Raw genomic sequence first — 16,492 nt, forward strand, 5'->3', positions numbered from 1 at the left:
ACTGTTGCTGGCCTCCTTCGGAACACAGTCTTTATGAGTTAACAATAAGTGCAACAACAACTTTTAGAAAGACATACATGAGAACCAGATAGCATCTAATATCTTCAGTTCAAAGAGCTACATCTGTACTTTCAGTAGTACATGCGTAACTCTGCCCCGAAAACAAGATATGTCGAGACATCGCTATCTCTGCTTCTGCCTTCAATGGGAATGCCACCCGTCACTATCTCCCACAATGAATGACATCACCGCACGGACAGGGAAGAGAAAGCAATAACTTCTGTTATAATTGCTAGAAATTGTGATGTTCTCTCCTGTTTCAAAGAATGATCCTTTGCCTGATATAATTTCTAAGCTAGGTCTCTTTGAAAACACGGTATTTTCAAATATTCACAGTGAATTAACAAGAAACAACATAGGAAACCACTGTGAACGGTGAAGTCACATATAGATCCTTTGGTGTGTCAGGTGAAGCACACTACCCAAAAGACTCCAGCGTTCTTGAAACCAGTGTTTGCTCTTTAGTCTACTGTATCAACTCGAGAGCTCACTGAAGCATACAATGAAGCAGAACAACAACGGCACAGCAAGGGCATAATTCCATCTGTTGAAATCGTTTGATTATCTGTATATGGTGGTTAGAATTTCATCTGGTTGAAAACTGTTGCTGGCCTCCTTCGGAACACAGTCTTTATGAGTTAACAATAAGTGCAACAACAACTTTTAGAAAGACATACATGAGAACCAGATAGCATCTAATATCTTCAGTTCAAAGAGCTACATCTGTACTTTCAGTAGTACATGCCTTACTCTGCCCCGAAAACAAGATATGTCGAGACATCGCTATCTCTGCTTCTGCCTTCAATGGGAATGCCACCCGTCACTATCTCCCACAATGAATGCCATCACCGCACGGACAGGGAAGAGAAAGCAATAACTTCTGTTATAATTGCTAGAAATTGTGATGTTCTCTCCTGTTTCAAAGATTGATCCTTTGCCTGATATAATTTCTAAGCTAGGTCTCTTTGAAAACACGGTATTTTCAGATATTCACAGTGAATTACAAAGAAACAACATAGGAAACCACTGTGAACGGTGAAGTCACATATAGATCCTTTGGTGTGTCAGGTGAAGCACACTACCCAAAAGACTCCAGCGTTCTTGAAACCAGTGTTTGCTCTTTAGTCTACTGTATCAACTCGAAAGCTCACTGAAGCATACAATGAAGCAGAACAACAACGGCACAGCAAGGGCATAATTCCATCTGTTGAAATCGTTTGATTATCTGTATATGGTGGTTAGAATTTCATCTGGTTGAAAACTGTTGCTGGCCTCCTTCGGAACACAGTCTTTATGAGTTAACAATAAGTGCAACAACAACGGCACAGCAAGGGCATAATTCCATCTGTTGAAATCGTTTGATTATCTGTATATGGTGGTTAGAATTTCATCTGGTTGAAAACTGTTGCTGGCCTCCTTCGGAACACAGTCTTTATGAGTTAACAATAAGTGCAACAACAACTTTTAGAAAGACATACATGAGAACCAGATAGCATCTAATATCTTCAGTTCAAAGAGCTACATCTGTACTTTCAGTAGTACATGCGTAACTCTGCCCCGAAAACAAGTTATGTCGAGACATCGCTATCTCTGCTTCTGCCTTCAATGGGAATGCCACCCGTCACTATCTCCCACAATGAATGCCATCACCGCACGGACAGGGAAGAGATAGCAATAACTTCTGTTATAATTGCTAGAAATTGTGATGTTCTCTCCTGTTTCAAAGAATGATCCTTTGCCTGATATAATTTCTAAGCTAGGTCTCTTTGAAAACACGGTATTTTCAAATATTCACAGTGAATTAACAAGAAACAACATAGGAAACCACTGAGAACGGTGAAGTCACATATAGATCCTTTGGTGTGTCAGGAGAAGCACACTACCCAAAAGACTCCAGCGCTCTTGAAACCAGTGTTTGCTCTTTAGTCTACTGTATCAACTCGAAAGCTCACTGAAGCATACAATGAAGCAGAACAACAACGGCACTGCAAGGGCATAATTCCATCTGTTGAAATCGTTTGATTATCTGTATATGGTGGTTAGAATTTCATCTGGTTGAAAACTGTTGCTGGCCTCCTTCGGAACACAGTCTTTATGAGTTAACAATAAGTGCAACAACAACTTTTAGAAGGACATACATGAGAACCAGATAGCATCTAATATCTTCAGTTCAAAGAGCTACATCTGTACTTTCAGTAGTACATGCGTTACTCTGCCTCGAAAACAAGATATGTCGAGACATCGCTATCTCTGCTTCTGCCTTCAATGGGAATGCCACCCGTCACTATCTCCCACAATGAATGCCATCACCGCACGGACAGGGAAGAGAAAGCAATAACTTCTGTTATAATTGCTAGAAATTGTGATGTTCTCTCCTGTTTCAAAGATTGATCCTTTGCCTGATATAATTTCTAAGCTTGGTCTCTTTGAAAACACGGTATTTTCAGATATTCACAGTGAATTACAAAGAAACAACATAGGAACCCACTGTGAACGGTGAAGTCACATATAGATCCTTTGGTGTGTCAGGTGAAGCACACTACCCAAAAGACTCCAGCGTTCTTGAAACCAGTGTTTGCTCTTTAGTCTACTGTATCAACTCGAAAGCTCACTGAAGCATACAATGAAGCAGAACAACAACGGCACAGCAAGGGCATAATTCCATCTGTTGAAATCGTTTGATTATCTGTATATGGTGGTTAGAATTTCATCTGGTTGAAAACTGTTGCTGGCCTCCTTCGGAACACAGTCTTTATGAGTTAACAATAAGTGCAACAACAACGGCACAGCAAGGGCATAATTCCATCTGTTGAAATCGTTTGATTATCTGTATATGGTGGTTAGAATTTCATCTGGTTGAAAACTGTTGCTGGCCTCCTTCGGAACACAGTCTTTATGAGTTAACAATAAGTGCAACAACAACTTTTAGAAAGACATACATGAGAACCAGATAGCATCTAATATCTTCAGTTCAAAGAGCTACATCTGTACTTTCAGTAGTACATGCCTTACTCTGCCCCGAAAACAAGATATGTCGAGACATCGCTATCTCTGCTTCTGCCTTCAATGGGAATGCCAACCGTCACTATCTCCCACAATGAATGCCATCACCGCACGGACAGGGAAGAGAAAGCAATAACTTCTGTTATAATTGCTAGAAATTGTGATGTTCTCTCCTGTTTCAAAGATTGATCCTTTGCGTGATATAATTTCTAAGCTTGGTCTCTTTGAAAACACGGTATTTTCAGATATTCACAGTGAATTACAAAGAAACAACATAGGAAACCACTGTGAACGGTGAAGTCACATATAGATCCTTTGGTGTGTCAGGTGAAGCACACTACCCAAAAGACTCCAGCGTTCTTGAAACCAGTGTTTGCTCTTTAGTCTACTGTATCAACTCGAAAGCTCACTGAAGCATACAATGAAGCAGAACAACAACGGCACAGCAAGGGCATAATTCCATCTGTTGAAATCGTTTTATTATCTGTATATGGTGGTTAGAATTTCATCTGGTTGAAAACTGTTGCTGGCCTCCTTCGGAACACAGTCTTTATGAGTTAACAATAAGTGCAACAACAACTTTTAGAAAGACATACATGAGAACCAGATAGCATCTAATATCTTCAGTTCAAAGAGCTACATCTGTACTTTCAGTAGTACATGCGTTACTCTGCCCCGAAAACAAGATATGTCGAGACATCGCTATCTCTGCTTCTGCCTTCAATGGGAATGCCACCCGTCACTATCTCCCACAATGAATGTCATCACCGCACGGACAGGGAAGAGAAAGCAATAACTTCTGTTATAATTGCTAGAAATTGTGATGTTCTCTCCTGTTTCAAAGAATGATCCTTTGCCTGATATAATTTCTAAGCTAGGTCTCTTTGAAAACACGGTATTTTCAAATATTCACAGTGAATTAATAAGAAACAACATAGGAAACCACTGTGAACGGTGAAGTCACATATAGATCCTTTGGTGTGTCAGGTGAAGCACACTACCCAAAAGACTCCAGCGTTCTTGAAACCAGTGTTTGCTCTTTAGTCTACTGTATCAACTCGAAAGCTCACTGAAGCATACAATGAAGCAGAACAACAACGGCACTGCAAGGGCATAATTCCATCTGTTGAAATCGTTTGATTATCTGTATATGGTGGTTAGAATTTCATCTGGTTGAAAACTGTTGCTGGCCTCCTTCGGAACACAGTCTTTATGAGTTAACAATAAGTGCAACAACAACTTTTAGAAAGACATACATGAGAACCAGATAGCATCTAATATCTTCAGTTCAAAGAGCTACATCTGTACTTTCAGTAGTACATGCCTTACTCTGCCCCGAAAACAAGATATGTCGAGACATCGCTATCTCTGCTTCTGCCTTCAATGGGAATGCCAACCGTCACTATCTCCCACAATGAATGCCATCACCGCACGGACAGGGAAGAGAAAGCAATAACTTCTGTTATAATTGCTAGAAATTGTGATGTTCTCTCCTGTTTCAAAGAATGATCCTTTGCCTGATATAATTTCTAAGCTAGGTCTCTTTGAAAACACGGTATTTTCAAATATTCACAGTGAATTAATAAGAAACAACATAGGAAACCACTGTGAACGGTGAAGTCACATATAGATCCTTTGGTGTGTCAGGTGAAGCACACTACCCAAAAGACTCCAGCGTTCTTGAAACCAGTGTTTGCTCTTTAGTCTACTGTATCAACTCGAAAGCTCACTGAAGCATACAATGAAGCAGAACAACAACGGCACTGCAAGGGCATAATTCCATCTGTTGAAATCGTTTGATTATCTGTATATGGTGGTTAGAATTTCATCTGGTTGAAAACTGTTGCTGGCCTCCTTCGGAACACAGTCTTTATGAGTTAACAATAAGTGCAACAACAACTTTTAGAAAGACATACATGAGAACCAGATAGCATCTAATATCTTCAGTTCAAAGAGCTACATCTGTACTTTCAGTAGTACATGCGTAACTCTGCCCCGAAAACAAGATATGTCGAGACATCGCTATCTCTGCTTCTGCCTTCAATGGGAATGCCACCCGTCACTATCTCCCACAATGAATGACATCACCGCACGGACAGGGAAGAGAAAGCAATAACTTCTGTTATAATTGCTAGAAATTGTGATGTTCTCTCCTGTTTCAAAGAATGATCCTTTGCCTGATATAATTTCTAAGCTAGGTCTCTTTGAAAACACGGTATTTTCAAATATTCACAGTGAATTAACAAGAAACAACATAGGAAACCACTGTGAACGGTGAAGTCACATATAGATCCTTTGGTGTGTCAGGTGAAGCACACTACCCAAAAGACTCCAGCGTTCTTGAAACCAGTGTTTGCTCTTTAGTCTACTGTATCAACTCGAGAGCTCACTGAAGCATACAATGAAGCAGAACAACAACGGCACAGCAAGGGCATAATTCCATCTGTTGAAATCGTTTGATTATCTGTATATGGTGGTTAGAATTTCATCTGGTTGAAAACTGTTGCTGGCCTCCTTCGGAACACAGTCTTTATGAGTTAACAATAAGTGCAACAACAACTTTTAGAAAGACATACATGAGAACCAGATAGCATCTAATATCTTCAGTTCAAAGAGCTACATCTGTACTTTCAGTAGTACATGCCTTACTCTGCCCCGAAAACAAGATATGTCGAGACATCGCTATCTCTGCTTCTGCCTTCAATGGGAATGCCAACCGTCACTATCTCCCACAATGAATGCCATCACCGCACGGACAGGGAAGAGAAAGCAATAACTTCTGTTATAATTGCTAGAAATTGTGATGTTCTCTCCTGTTTCAAAGATTGATCCTTTGCGTGATATAATTTCTAAGCTTGGTCTCTTTGAAAACACGGTATTTTCAGATATTCACAGTGAATTACCAAGAAACAACATAGGAACCCACTGTGAACGGTGAAGTCACATATAGATCCTTTGGTGTGTCAGGTGAAGCACACTACCCAAAAGACTCCAGCGTTCTTGAAACCAGTGTTTGCTCTTTAGTCTACTGTATCAACTCGAAAGCTCACTGAAGCATACAATGAAGCAGAACAACAACGGCACTGCAAGGGCATAATTCCATCTGTTGAAATCGTTTGATTATCTGTATATGGTGGTTAGAATTTCATCTGGTTGAAAACTGTTGCTGGCCTCCTTCGGAACACAGTCTTTATGAGTTAACAATAAGTGCAACAACAACTTTTAGAAAGACATACATGAGAACCAGATAGCATCTAATATCTTCAGTTCAAAGAGCTACATCTGTACTTTCAGTAGTACATGCGTAACTCTGCCCCGAAAACAAGATAAGTCGAGACATCGCTATCTCTGCTTCTGCCTTCAATGGGAATGCCACCCGTCACTATCTCCCACAATGAATGACATCACCGCACGGACAGGGAAGAGAAAGCAATAACTTCTGTTATAATTGCTAGAAATTGTGATGTTCTCTCCTGTTTCAAAGAATGATCCTTTGCCTGATATAATTTCTAAGCTAGGTCTCTTTGAAAACACGGTATTTTCAAATATTCACAGTGAATTAACAAGAAACAACATAGGAACCCACTGTGAACGGTGAAGTCACATATAGATCCTTTGGTGTGTCAGGTGAAGCACACTACCCAAAAGACTCCAGCGTTCTTGAAACCAGTGTTTGCTCTTTAGTCTACTGTATCAACTCGAAAGCTCACTGAAGCATACAATGAAGCAGAACAACAACGGCACAGCAAGGGCATAATTCCATCTGTTGAAATCGTTTGATTATCTGTATATGGTGGTTAGAATTTCATCTGGTTGAAAACTGTTGCTGGCCTCCTTCGGAACACAGTCTTTATGAGTTAACAATAAGTGCAACAACAACGGCACAGCAAGGGCATAATTCCATCTGTTGAAATCGTTTGATTATCTGTATATGGTGGTTAGAATTTCATCTGGTTGAAAACTGTTGCTGGCCTCCTTCGGAACACAGTCTTTATGAGTTAACAATAAGTGCAACAACAACTTTTAGAAAGACATACATGAGAACCAGATAGCATCTAATATCTTCAGTTCAAAGAGCTACATCTGTACTTTCAGTAGTACATGCGTTACTCTGCCCCGAAAACAAGATATGTCGAGACATCGCTATCTCTGCTTCTGCCTTCAATGGGAATGCCACCCGTCACTATCTCCCACAATGAATGTCATCACCGCACGGACAGGGAAGAGAAAGCAATAACTTCTGTTATAATTGCTAGAAATTGTGATGTTCTCTCCTGTTTCAAAGAATGATCCTTTGCCTGATATAATTTCTAAGCTAGGTCTCTTTGAAAACACGGTATTTTCAAATATTCACAGTGAATTAATAAGAAACAACATAGGAAACCACTGTGAACGGTGAAGTCACATATAGATCCTTTGGTGTGTCAGGTGAAGCACACTACCCAAAAGACTCCAGCGTTCTTGAAACCAGTGTTTGCTCTTTAGTCTACTGTATCAACTCGAAAGCTCACTGAAGCATACAATGAAGCAGAACAACAACGGCACTGCAAGGGCATAATTCCATCTGTTGAAATCGTTTGATTATCTGTATATGGTGGTTAGAATTTCATCTGGTTGAAAACTGTTGCTGGCCTCCTTCGGAACACAGTCTTTATGAGTTAACAATAAGTGCAACAACAACTTTTAGAAAGACATACATGAGAACCAGATAGCATCTAATATCTTCAGTTCAAAGAGCTACATCTGTACTTTCAGTAGTACATGCGTAACTCTGCCCCGAAAACAAGATATGTCGAGACATCGCTATCTCTGCTTCTGCCTTCAATGGGAATGCCACCCGTCACTATCTCCCACAATGAATGACATCACCGCACGGACAGGGAAGAGAAAGCAATAACTTCTGTTATAATTGCTAGAAATTGTGATGTTCTCTCCTGTTTCAAAGAATGATCCTTTGCCTGATATAATTTCTAAGCTAGGTCTCTTTGAAAACACGGTATTTTCAAATATTCACAGTGAATTAACAAGAAACAACATAGGAAACCACTGTGAACGGTGAAGTCACATATAGATCCTTTGGTGTGTCAGGTGAAGCACACTACCCAAAAGACTCCAGCGTTCTTGAAACCAGTGTTTGCTCTTTAGTCTACTGTATCAACTCGAGAGCTCACTGAAGCATACAATGAAGCAGAACAACAACGGCACAGCAAGGGCATAATTCCATCTGTTGAAATCGTTTGATTATCTGTATATGGTGGTTAGAATTTCATCTGGTTGAAAACTGTTGCTGGCCTCCTTCGGAACACAGTCTTTATGAGTTAACAATAAGTGCAACAACAACTTTTAGAAAGACATACATGAGAACCAGATAGCATCTAATATCTTCAGTTCAAAGAGCTACATCTGTACTTTCAGTAGTACATGCCTTACTCTGCCCCGAAAACAAGATATGTCGAGACATCGCTATCTCTGCTTCTGCCTTCAATGGGAATGCCAACCGTCACTATCTCCCACAATGAATGCCATCACCGCACGGACAGGGAAGAGAAAGCAATAACTTCTGTTATAATTGCTAGAAATTGTGATGTTCTCTCCTGTTTCAAAGATTGATCCTTTGCGTGATATAATTTCTAAGCTTGGTCTCTTTGAAAACACGGTATTTTCAGATATTCACAGTGAATTACCAAGAAACAACATAGGAAACCACTGTGAACGGTGAAGTCACATATAGATCCTTTGGTGTGTCAGGTGAAGCACACTACCCAAAAGACTCCAGCGTTCTTGAAACCAGTGTTTGCTCTTTAGTCTACTGTATCAACTCGAAAGCTCACTGAAGCATACAATGAAGCAGAACAACAACGGCACAGCAAGGGCATAATTCCATCTGTTGAAATCGTTTTATTATCTGTATATGGTGGTTAGAATTTCATCTGGTTGAAAACTGTTGCTGGCCTCCTTCGGAACACAGTCTTTGTGAGTTAACAATAAGTGCAACAACAACTTTTAGAAAGACATACATGAGAACCAGATAGCATCTAATATCTTCAGTTCAAAGAGCTACATCTGTACTTTCAGTAGTACATGCGTTACTCTGCCCCGAAAACAAGATATGTCGAGACATCGCTATCTCTGCTTCTGCCTTCAATGGGAATGCCACCCGTCACTATCTCCCACAATGAATGTCATCACCGCACGGACAGGGAAGAGAAAGCAATAACTTCTGTTATAATTGCTAGAAATTGTGATGTTCTCTCCTGTTTCAAAGATTGATCCTTTGCCTGATATAATTTCTAAGCTAGGTCTCTTTGAAAACACGGTATTTTCAGATATTCACAGTGAATTACAAAGAAACAACATAGGAACCCACTGTGAACGGTGAAGTCACATATAGATCCTTTGGTGTGTCAGGTGAAGCACACTACCCAAAAGACTCCAGCGTTCTTGAAACCAGTGTTTGCTCTTTAGTCTACTGTATCAACTCGAAAGCTCACTGAAGCATACAATGAAGCAGAACAACAACGGCACAGCAAGGGCATAATTCCATCTGTTGAAATCGTTTGATTATCTGTATATGGTGGTTAGAATTTCATCTGGTTGAAAACTGTTGCTGGCCTCCTTCGGAACACAGTCTTTATGAGTTAACAATAAGTGCAACAACAACTTTTAGAAAGACATACATGAGAACCAGATAGCATCTAATATCTTCAGTTCAAAGAGCTACATCTGTACTTTCAGTAGTACATGCGTTACTCTGCCCCGAAAACAAGATATGTCGAGACATCGCTATCTCTGCTTCTGCCTTCAATGGGAATGCCACCCGTCACTATCTCCCACAATGAATGTCATCACCGCACGGACAGGGAAGAGAAAGCAATAACTTCTGTTATAATTGCTACAAATTGTGATGTTCTCTCCTGTTTCAAAGATTGATCCTTTGCCTGATATAATTTCTAAGCTAGGTCTCTTTGAAAACACGGTATTTTCAGATATTCACAGTGAATTACAAAGAAACAACATAGGAACCCACTGTGAACGGTGAAGTCACATATAGATCCTTTGGTGTGTCAGGTGAAGCACACTACCCAAAAGACTCCAGCGTTCTTGAAACCAGTGTTTGCTCTTTAGTCTACTGTATCAACTCGAAAGCTCACTGAAGCATACAATGAAGCAGAACAACAACGGCACAGCAAGGGCATAATTCCATCTGTTGAAATCGTTTTATTATCTGTATATGGTGGTTAGAATTTCATCTGGTTGAAAACTGTTGCTGGCCTCCTTCGGAACACAGTCTTTATGAGTTAACAATAAGTGCAACAACAACTTTTAGAAAGACATACATGAGAACCAGATAGCATCTAATATCTTCAGTTCAAAGAGCTACATCTGTACTTTCAGTAGTACATGCGTTACTCTGCCCCGAAAACAAGATATGTCGAGACATCGCTATCTCTGCTTCTGCCTTCAATGGGAATGCCACCCGTCACTATCTCCCACAATGAATGTCATCACCGCACGGACAGGGAAGAGAAAGCAATAACTTCTGTTATAATTGCTAGAAATTGTGATGTTCTCTCCTGTTTCAAAGATTGATCCTTTGCCTGATATAATTTCTAAGCTAGGTCTCTTTGAAAACACGGTATTTTCAGATATTCACAGTGAATTACAAAGAAACAACATAGGAACCCACTGTGAACGGTGAAGTCACATATAGATCCTTTGGTGTGTCAGGTGAAGCACACTACCCAAAAGACTCCAGCGTTCTTGAAACCAGTGTTTGCTCTTTAGTCTACTGTATCAACTCGAAAGCTCACTGAAGCATACAATGAAGCAGAACAACAACGGCACAGCAAGGGCATAATTCCATCTGTTGAAATCGTTTTATTATCTGTATATGGTGGTTAGAATTTCATCTGGTTGAAAACTGTTGCTGGCCTCCTTCGGAACACAGTCTTTATGAGTTAACAATAAGTGCAACAACAACGGCACAGCAAGGGCATAATTCCATCTGTTGAAATCGTTTGATTATCTGTATATGGTGGTTAGAATTTCATCTGGTTGAAAACTGTTGCTGGCCTCCTTCGGAACACAGTCTTTATGAGTTAACAATAAGTGCAACAACAACTTTTAGAAAGACATACATGAGAACCAGATAGCATCTAATATCTTCAGTTCAAAGAGCTACATCTGTACTTTCAGTAGTACATGCCTTACTCTGCCCCGAAAACAAGATATGTCGAGACATCGCTATCTCTGCTTCTGCCTTCAATGGGAATGCCAACCGTCACTATCTCCCACAATGAATGCCATCACCGCACGGACAGGGAAGAGAAAGCAATAACTTCTGTTATAATTGCTAGAAATTGTGATGTTCTCTCCTGTTTCAAAGATTGATCCTTTGCGTGATATAATTTCTAAGCTTGGTCTCTTTGAAAACACGGTATTTTCAGATATTCACAGTGAATTACAAAGAAACAACATAGGAAACCACTGTGAACGGTGAAGTCACATATAGATCCTTTGGTGTGTCAGGTGAAGCACACTACCCAAAAGACTCCAGCGTTCTTGAAACCAGTGTTTGCTCTTTAGTCTACTGTATCAACTCGAAAGCTCACTGAAGCATACAATGAAGCAGAACAACAACGGCACAGCAAGGGCATAATTCCATCTGTTGAAATCGTTTTATTATCTGTATATGGTGGTTAGAATTTCATCTGGTTGAAAACTGTTGCTGGCCTCCTTCGGAACACAGTCTTTATGAGTTAACAATAAGTGCAACAACAACTTTTAGAAAGACATACATGAGAACCAGATAGCATCTAATATCTTCAGTTCAAAGAGCTACATCTGTACTTTCAGTAGTACATGCGTTACTCTGCCCCGAAAACAAGATATGTCGAGACATCGCTATCTCTGCTTCTGCCTTCAATGGGAATGCCACCCGTCACTATCTCCCACAATGAATGTCATCACCGCACGGACAGGGAAGAGAAAGCAATAACTTCTGTTATAATTGCTAGAAATTGTGATGTTCTCTCCTGTTTCAAAGATTGATCCTTTGCCTGATATAATTTCTAAGCTAGGTCTCTTTGAAAACACGGTATTTTCAGATATTCACAGTGAATTACAAAGAAACAACATAGGAACCCACTGTGAACGGTGAAGTCACATATAGATCCTTTGGTGTGTCAGGTGAAGCACACTACCCAAAAGACTCCAGCGTTCTTGAAACCAGTGTTTGCTCTTTAGTCTACTGTATCAACTCGAAAGCTCACTGAAGCATACAATGAAGCAGAACAACAACGGCACAGCAAGGGCATAATTCCATCTGTTGAAATCGTTTTATTATCTGTATATGGTGGTTAGAATTTCATCTGGTTGAAAACTGTTGCTGGCCTCCTTCGGAACACAGTCTTTATGAGTTAACAATAAGTGCAACAACAACTTTTAGAAAGACATACATGAGAACCAGATAGCATCTAATATCTTCAGTTCAAAGAGCTACATCTGTACTTTCAGTAGTACATGCGTTACTCTGCCCCGAAAACAAGATATGTCGAGACATCGCTATCTCTGCTTCTGCCTTCAATGGGAATGCCACCCGTCACTATCTCCCACAATGAATGTCATCACCGCACGGACAGGGAAGAGAAAGCAATAACTTCTGTTATAATTGCTAGAAATTGTGATGTTCTCTCCTGTTTCAAAGATTGATCCTTTGCCTGATATAATTTCTAAGCTAGGTCTCTTTGAAAACACGGTATTTTCAGATATTCACAGTGAATTACAAAGAAACAACATAGGAACCCACTGTGAACGGTGAAGTCACATATAGATCCTTTGGTGTGTCAGGTGAAGCACACTACCCAAAAGACTCCAGCGTTCTTGAAACCAGTGTTTGCTCTTTAGTCTACTGTATCAACTCGAAAGCTCACTGAAGCATACAATGAAGCAGAACAACAACGGCACAGCAAGGGCATAATTCCATCTGTTGAAATCGTTTTATTATCTGTATATGGTGGTTAGAATTTCATCTGGTTGAAAACTGTTGCTGGCCTCCTTCGGAACACAGTCTTTATGAGTTAACAATAAGTGCAACAACAACTTTTAGAAAGACATACATGAGAACCAGATAGCATCTAATATCTTCAGTTCAAAGAGCTACATCTGTACTTTCAGTAGTACATGCATTACTCTGCCCCGAAAACAAGATATGTCGAGACATCGCTATCTCTGCTTCTGCCTTCAATGGGAATGCCACCCGTCACTATCTCCCACAATGAATGTCATCACCGCACGGACAGGGAAGAGAAAGCAATAACTTCTGTTATAATTGCTAGAAATTGTGATGTTCTCTCCTGTTTCAAAGATTGATCCTTTGCCTGATATAATTTCTAAGCTAGGTCTCTTTGAAAACACGGTATTTTCAGATATTCACAGTGAATTACAAAGAAACAACATAGGAACCCACTGTGAACGGTGAAGTCACATATAGATCCTTTGGTGTGTCAGGTGAAGCACACTACCCAAAAGACTCCAGCGTTCTTGAAACCAGTGTTTGCTCTTTAGTCTACTGTATCAACTCGAAAGCTCACTGAAGCATACAATGAAGCAGAACAACAACGGCACAGCAAGGGCATAATTCCATCTGTTGAAATCGTTTTATTATCTGTATATGGTGGTTAGAATTTCATCTGGTTGAAAACTGTTGCTGGCCTCCTTCGGAACACAGTCTTTATGAGTTAACAATAAGTGCAACAACAACTTTTAGAAAGACATACATGAGAACCAGATAGCATCTAATATCTTCAGTTCAAAGAGCTACATCTGTACTTTCAGTAGTACATGCGTTACTCTGCCCCGAAAACAAGATATGTCGAGACATCGCTATCTCTGCTTCTGCCTTCAATGGGAATGCCACCCGTCACTATCTCCCACAATGAATGTCATCACCGCACGGACAGGGAAGAGAAAGCAATAACTTCTGTTATAATTGCTAGAAATTGTGATGTTCTCTCCTGTTTCAAAGATTGATCCTTTGCCTGATATAATTTCTAAGCTAGGTCTCTTTGAAAACACGGTATTTTCAGATATTCACAGTGAATTACAAAGAAACAACATAGGAACCCACTGTGAACGGTGAAGTCACATATAGATCCTTTGGTGTGTCAGGTGAAGCACACTACCCAAAAGACTCCAGCGTTCTTGAAACCAGTGTTTGCTCTTTAGTCTACTGTATCAACTCGAAAGCTCACTGAAGCATACAATGAAGCAGAACAACAACGGCACAGCAAGGGCATAATTCCATCTGTTGAAATCGTTTTATTATCTGTATATGGTGGTTAGAATTTCATCTGGTTGAAAACTGTTGCTGGCCTCCTTCGGAACACAGTCTTTATGAGTTAACAATAAGTGCAACAACAACTTTTAGAAAGACATACATGAGAACCAGATAGCATCTAATATCTTCAGTTCAAAGAGCTACATCTGTACTTTCAGTAGTACATGCGTTACTCTGCCCCGAAAACAAGATATGTCGAGACATCGCTATCTCTGCTTCTGCCTTCAATGGGAATGCCACCCGTCACTATCTCCCACAATGAATGTCATCACCGCACGGACAGGGAAGAGAAAGCAATAACTTCTGTTATAATTGCTAGAAATTGTGATGTTCTCTCCTGTTTCAAAGATTGATCCTTTGCCTGATATAATTTCTAAGCTAGGTCTCTTTGAAAACACGGTATTTTCAGATATTCACAGTGAATTACAAAGAAACAACATAGGAACCCACTGTGAACGGTGAAGTCACATATAGATCCTTTGGTGTGTCAGGTGAAGCACACTACCCAAAAGACTCCAGCGTTCTTGAAACCAGTGTTTGCTCTTTAGTCTACTGTATCAACTCGAAAGCTCACTGAAGCATACAATGAAGCAGAACAACAACGGCACAGCAAGGGCATAATTCCATCTGTTGAAATCGTTTTATTATCTGTATATGGTGGTTAGAATTTCATCTGGTTGAAAACTGTTGCTGGCCTCCTTCGGAACACAGTCTTTATGAGTTAACAATAAGTGCAACAACAACTTTTAGAAAGACATACATGAGAACCAGATAGCATCTAATATCTTCAGTTCAAAGAGCTACATCTGTACTTTCAGTAGTACATGCATTACTCTGCCCCGAAAACAAGATATGTCGAGACATCGCTATCTCTGCTTCTGCCTTCAATGGGAATGCCACCCGTCACTATCTCCCACAATGAATGTCATCACCGCACGGACAGGGAAGAGAAAGCAATAACTTCTGTTATAATTGCTAGAAATTGTGATGTTCTCTCCTGTTTCAAAGATTGATCCTTTGCCTGATATAATTTCTAAGCTAGGTCTCTTTGAAAACACGGTATTTTCAGATATTCACAGTGAATTACAAAGAAACAACATAGGAACCCACTGTGAACGGTGAAGTCACATATAGATCCTTTGGTGTGTCAGGTGAAGCACACTACCCAAAAGACTCCAGCGTTCTTGAAACCAGTGTTTGCTCTTTAGTCTACTGTATCAACTCGAAAGCTCACTGAAGCATACAATGAAGCAGAACAACAACGGCACAGCAAGGGCATAATTCCATCTGTTGAAATCGTTTTATTATCTGTATATGGTGGTTAGAATTTCATCTGGTTGAAAACTGTTGCTGGCCTCCTTCGGAACACAGTCTTTATGAGTTAACAATAAGTGCAACAACAACTTTTAGAAAGACATACATGAGAACCAGATAGCATCTAATATCTTCAGTTCAAAGAGCTACATCTGTACTTTCAGTAGTACATGCGTTACTCTGCCCCGAAAACAAGATATGTCGAGACATCGCTATCTCTGCTTCTGCCTTCAATGGGAATGCCACCCGTCACTATCTCCCACAATGAATGTCATCACCGCACGGACAGGGAAGAGAAAGCAATAACTTCTGTTATAATTGCTAGAAATTGTGATGTTCTCTCCTGTTTCAAAGATTGATCCTTTGCCTGATATAATTTCTAAGCTAGGTCTCTTTGAAAACACGGTATTTTCAGATATTCACAGTGAATTACAAAGAAACAACATAGGAATCCACTGTGAACGGTGAAGTCACATATAGATCCTTTGGTGTGTCAGGTGAAGCACACTACCCAAAAGACTCCAGCGTTCTTGAAACCAGTGTTTGCTCTTTAGTCTACTGTATCAACTCGAAAGCTCACTGAAGCATACAATGAAGCAGAACAACAACGGCACAGCAAGGGCATAATTCCATCTGTTGAAATCGTTTGATTATCTGTATATGGTGGTTAGAATTTCATCTGGTTGAAAACTGTTGCTGGCCTCCTTCGGAACACAGTCTTTATGAGTTAACAATAAGTGCAACAACAACTTTTAGAAAGACATACATGAGAACCAG

The sequence above is a fragment of the Furipterus horrens genome, unplaced genomic scaffold (genome assembly GCF_987537825.1).
Source record: "Furipterus horrens unplaced genomic scaffold, mFurHor1.1.pri manual_scaffold_18, whole genome shotgun sequence".
NCBI lineage: Eukaryota > Metazoa > Chordata > Mammalia > Chiroptera > Furipteridae > Furipterus > Furipterus horrens.